At 35.6% G+C, this 5302-nt stretch overlaps 1 non-coding gene across 1 annotated transcript; it reads right to left on the bottom strand.

The window, feature by feature from the left end:
- Positions 1-3990: 3990 nt before the first annotated feature.
- Positions 3991-4093, bottom strand: LOC132434611 (U6 spliceosomal RNA). The gene has a single exon (XR_009521335.1). It is a non-coding gene; the product is annotated as a U6 spliceosomal RNA (small nuclear RNA).
- Between the last annotated feature and the right edge of the window lie 1209 nt (positions 4094-5302).

Consider the following 5302-nt stretch of genomic DNA (forward strand, 5'->3'; position numbering starts at 1 on the left):
AGTCCTTGTATTTTTAAAACAGGGCACAAAAGGAGAAGAAACTGCTGAAACTGAGGGAAGAGAGGATTAGGTGAAGATTTAAGGAAGTGGAGAAGGTTTCAGAGAATCTTTGTGGTGACTAGGAATAAAAGTTGACTTGAGAAACAAGGGGTTTAGCCCCCTGGGGTTTCTAGTGGCAAGATCTACCAGATGGCATGCTTTCTCCCGAAGCTACCATCTTTGGGGATATAGGTGAAAAGAATGTGGCTAATCTAATTGATCCCTTTAAGATAAATTAAAATAAATTCCACCTTTGTGTGGGACAGCAGACAATGTGAGTAGTGAGAGGACAACCATTCCTCTTTTTTTTTTTTTTTTTTTTTTGTGGTACACGGGCCTCTCACTGTTGTGGCCTCTCCCGTTGCGGAGCACAGGCTCCGGACGCGCAGGCTCAGCGGCCATGGCTCACTGGCTCAGCCCCTCCGCGGCATGTGGGATCTTCCCAGACCGTGGCACGAACCCGTGTCCCCTGCATTGGCAGGCGGACTCTCAACCACTGCGCCACCAGGGAAGCCCCATTCCTGTTTTTTATGACACAAGTTTGCTTAACTTTTTCTAATGAGGGATTGACTGGCATTTGCACATTGCTTTACAGTTTGCACTTTCGTATACCTCCTCTCATTCGATTGCCAATATAACAAAATGGTTTATTATTAAATTTTCATTTGTTAGGTGAGAAAACATAGACTCAGAGGTTGAAATGTGTTAAAGATTCCACATAGGCTTTCGGACTGTCAGGGCTGAGTTTTGGACCGTGTCCATGAAGCGTTCAGACTATATTTTGTTTAATAACTGAAGGTGGAATTTACCAAAGTATAAGCTGGAGAGACAAAGACAACTCCTTACCTCTGCAGAAGGCTGCCTAGATTGCACACAAATGAGAGAATGGAGCTTTCTATGAAATCTGACAAATAACAAGGTTGGATGCAATACATAAAATATATATTATATCTTAAAAAAAAATCAATCCTTGGTTCACAGCTCAAAATAGCATTTTTTTTTTTCCTGGTGCCGCAGAGGATGCTCTGGTATTATATCAAGCAACATTTAGTGAGCAAAAGTAACTGAATGCAATATATTTACCGACAGTAGTGCCAGGGCTTTTTAAGGCACAGTATTGATTTATTCTTTCAAAACCAAAATGATAGCAAAAGGGGAAAAATGATTCAGGGAAGATACCTGAGGATTTAAAAGTGGCAAACACAAATCCATTAGTTTTAAAATGGGTCAAAAGACAAACCAGAAAACTGTGAACTAGTGAATCAGTGAATTCAACATCTATTATAGGGAAAAAACAGGATATTGTGTAAGGGAGAACGTAGGGAGAAAGAAGCCAAGAAAGGAGTTGGAATAAGAATAGCTTTATGCATTTACAGTCAAGTAAGTACAGATGTTTTCCTCTTACCTGCAGCAATAAATTAGTTTTTTGGTGTTTTATAGTCAGCAGACATGTATAATTTATTTATTAATGATTTTTTAGAATAGTTATAAAACTATTCTGATAGTGTATTTATCATGGGAGAGTTCATGTAAATAAAGCAGGATCTTCTTTAGTCATCTCTGGCCCTGTAGCTCAGTGTGGCTCAGATAAGGCACCCACTGAGATCTAGAAGGGACAGGCTATATTTGCCTTGCTCCTATTGTTTAGAAAACTCTACCTTCAGGTTTGAAGTAATAGGATAGCAAGCCCTGAGCAGCTGGCAGCTTAGTGTAGCTACTGTCAGAAGAGGTTTGTTTTGCTCAACTCACAGCTTACTTGGCCAAATTCAAACTCACAGTCACTACAGCATCAGGGAAAATGGGTACAAGGAGAGAGGAAATACCAGAATAGCTGAGTCAGTCCTGGAGGTGAAGGAGTGACAGATATTGAGGGCAGATCTATGCTACATCCAACTCAACCTCCATTTGGGGACTTAAACTGGGTTACCATGCTTGTTGCTGTGTTGCCATAGCAACGCCACCACTCTAAGTCATGAATGATGAAGATAATCTTGCAAAAATGGTAAGCTTTTTTGTATTAGAAGTAGAAAGAACTTTTCACTTTGTTTACTAAACTATACCTTTTTGTTTATAAAATGTGTCCAAAATTCTAGAGTTGGTAGAGTTCTATTCAATCATATTCCCCCCTCTGTCACATTTAAATGTTACTGCTTTTTTTTCCCTGTTGGTTCTTTGACAGACTCGGTAATTAGAGTTTCACTACCTTATAGCTCTCAAAAGCAGTGATTTTCCGTGTGCCAAGACCACCTGCTTGTTAAAACGTACCTACCCTAACCTCATCCTAGATTTTCTAAATCAGAATCTCTAAAAATGGAGCGCTGAAATCTGCACGTTTAACAAGATCCTTGGGAGACTTTTAAAAACACTAAGTGTAAAATCCATAAAGAGAAGTGCATGTTTCAAAACTATACAGTGTGCTGAATTTTCACAATCTGAATAAACTCAGGTAACCAGCACTTGATCAAGAGACAGAATAAGACCAGCACTTCTTGATGCCTTGATGCCGACCAGAATATAGCCAGAAACCTCTTGAGTAACCACTCCTGTCACTGCCCCTACCAAGGATAAACATTACCCTGATTTCTAAAAGCATGGCTAAGCATCATCTGTTTTTGTAACTTAAACAAATTGAATCAAACAGAATGTAATCTTTTGTGACTGGCTTCTTTTACTTAACATTGTATTTGTAAAAATTGATCTGCATTTTTGCCTGTAGTTGTAGCACATTCTTTTTCATTGTTGAATAGAATTATTTTGTGAATATACCATAATTTATGTATTCATTCAACTGTTGATAGACAGTTGGCTAGTTTCCAGTTTAAGACTACTTTGAATAGTGTTGCTATGAACATTCTAGTGCTTTGATTTTTGCAGTATATATGTGTGCACTTCTGTTGAGAATGTCAAAACAAATATTGCCCTGGATGACATTAAACAGGTAAGAAAGACTTTGTTCAAGGACATTGCAGTAGCGTAGAGATTCAATGCAGTCTAAATTTAACTCCACTGAAAAAACATTTGGAAGAATTATTAAAACATGGGGTAGAGGGATTATAGGTCACCTGTATTTGCTAATTGACCATCTCCAATTACCTCTCTTCATGATAGAAGGTAGTTTTATAACTTGGAGCTGGGCACCGATTGAAGTTAGACTTCTACCCTCCTGTAGAGACTGGGGGGTAAGAGTGCTTTCTTCCTTTTTGGTTACATTTCAAAGGGATGGCTCCCAGGCCCTTGAAAAAAATAGCCTTGGGTTGTAAAACGGGCAAAAGACTTTTTTAAAAGTTTCATTTTAAAGAGGCAGAGAAAGAATTTATAATAACAAGTTTTCTAAAGTAAATGCTCTAGAAATAGGTCAGGGACCAAAAGTAAGGAAGAAGGCTGTGTAAATTTTAGTCAAGATGAGGGGAATATTAAGGCCATCTTGGTCAATAATATATGTGAGAGTGAAATTGGTGGGTCATAGATTATGCAAATATTCACCTTTAATAGGTACTGCCATACTGTTTTCCAAAGATGTTGTACTAACAGTATAGGCAAGTTCTGGTTACTCCACATCACTAAAATTTGGCATTTTCCCTCTCTTTCATTATAGTGATTCTCATGGGTATAAGTGGTATTTCACTGTATCCATATATTCCTATAATACTAATTAATTTTTAGGAGCTATGGGCTTTGAAATTATGTCTGAGGCCTTTTCATTATCTTCAGAGACTTCATTATGAGTTTTCTCCTTAGATAAGTTAACACGGTCAATTATATTAATAGAGTATCTAACACTGAACCAACCTTGCATTCCTAAATTTTTCATATTAAAATTTTTTATTTAGCTGTTGAATTATGTTTGATGATATCTTATTGAGGATTATTTCATCAATATTCATGAGTGAGAAATGTCTGTAAGTTTCTTTTTAATTCCATCTTTCTCAGATTTAGGGATTGATGCTAAAAAATTATACAGAAATATTCACAAATTTGCATGACATCCATGAAGAGGAGACAGGCTAATCTTCTCTGTATTGTTCTAATTTTAGTATGTTTACCCCTAAAGTGGACACATGTCCATTAAGTCCTCAATTTCAGGGAGTAAGTTGTTCACTTTGCTCTTTTATGGCTTTGTCTATTTTTTATCTATCCCGTTTCTTTTTTTACTATGGTTTATTTTCCTTCTTTTATATCTTCATCCCTTCATTGTCTATTCACTTCTATATATCCAGTGGCTTCAAGACTTTCTGACTTATAGTGGACATCTGATAAATATTTATCAAATTAATGGAGAGCTGAAGGAATAAATTTCTTCTATCATATTCAGCATATTGATTTTACGGGGGTTTATTTCTTTTGAGGTTTGTAAATTTTTTTCTTGTGAGCTTGGCAGAGGTTCTGTGGAATTTCAATATAAACTGTGATGGAAAATGTTTGCTCTCTCAGGGATCTAAAATTTTCAATATCCTCAAACATTGTTATGTTTATTTCCTAGATCGTGTCTCTATTATCATGTGTATAGCATATATTTAGACTACATACTTGAGCATGCTATAAGCCTAAATACTCTATTTCTTAATGGTAGTCATTCTGTTCTTTTACTCTAGATATGTAACGTATTTTTAACACTTCTCTAGGACAGTATATATATATATATATATATATATATATATATATATATATAATTATAATGTATATTTATATATAATATATATAAAATAAATTATAGATATAATTTAATGGCTAGGGCAGTACTTTAAGGATCTGAGCTTCATCCAGGTGACTTTCTTTAAGCTTTCCACTTTCTAGGCATCTAGAAAGTCACATCTGTCCCTACAACAGTATTAGATTTTAGCCTTGACTAACTAGTGAAATACCCATGAACTACAATTAAAACACTTTGAGGTTGTTGGTCTAATTTTGTGTTTTCTCTTTTTTGCTGGTCCCTGAAGAGTCACTTTATTTTTATGCTTGACTTTATATTTAACAACTTTCTGAATTACAATATTTTTCAGCTTTTCTCCATGTAAGGAAATAGCATATCTTTTTATCAGTTTGGTCTTCCTTATTTCTGGTAATTTATTTCCTAGTGATTCTCATGTTCACTTGAAATTTACAACCATTGAAGGGGGTAACTTAATGGTTTAATAAAATTGATCTTATTCTATTTATAACAGTGACATGCCATATGGCATTTCTTTGAATTTCTATATGTTTCTTAATGCAAAGAATTTTTAGCATGTTGGTATCCTGCATCAACAGAGTAGGTGTACAAATA

Source organism: Delphinus delphis, chromosome 11 (genome assembly GCF_949987515.2).
Source record: "Delphinus delphis chromosome 11, mDelDel1.2, whole genome shotgun sequence".
NCBI classification, from domain to species: Eukaryota; Metazoa; Chordata; class Mammalia; order Artiodactyla; family Delphinidae; genus Delphinus; species Delphinus delphis.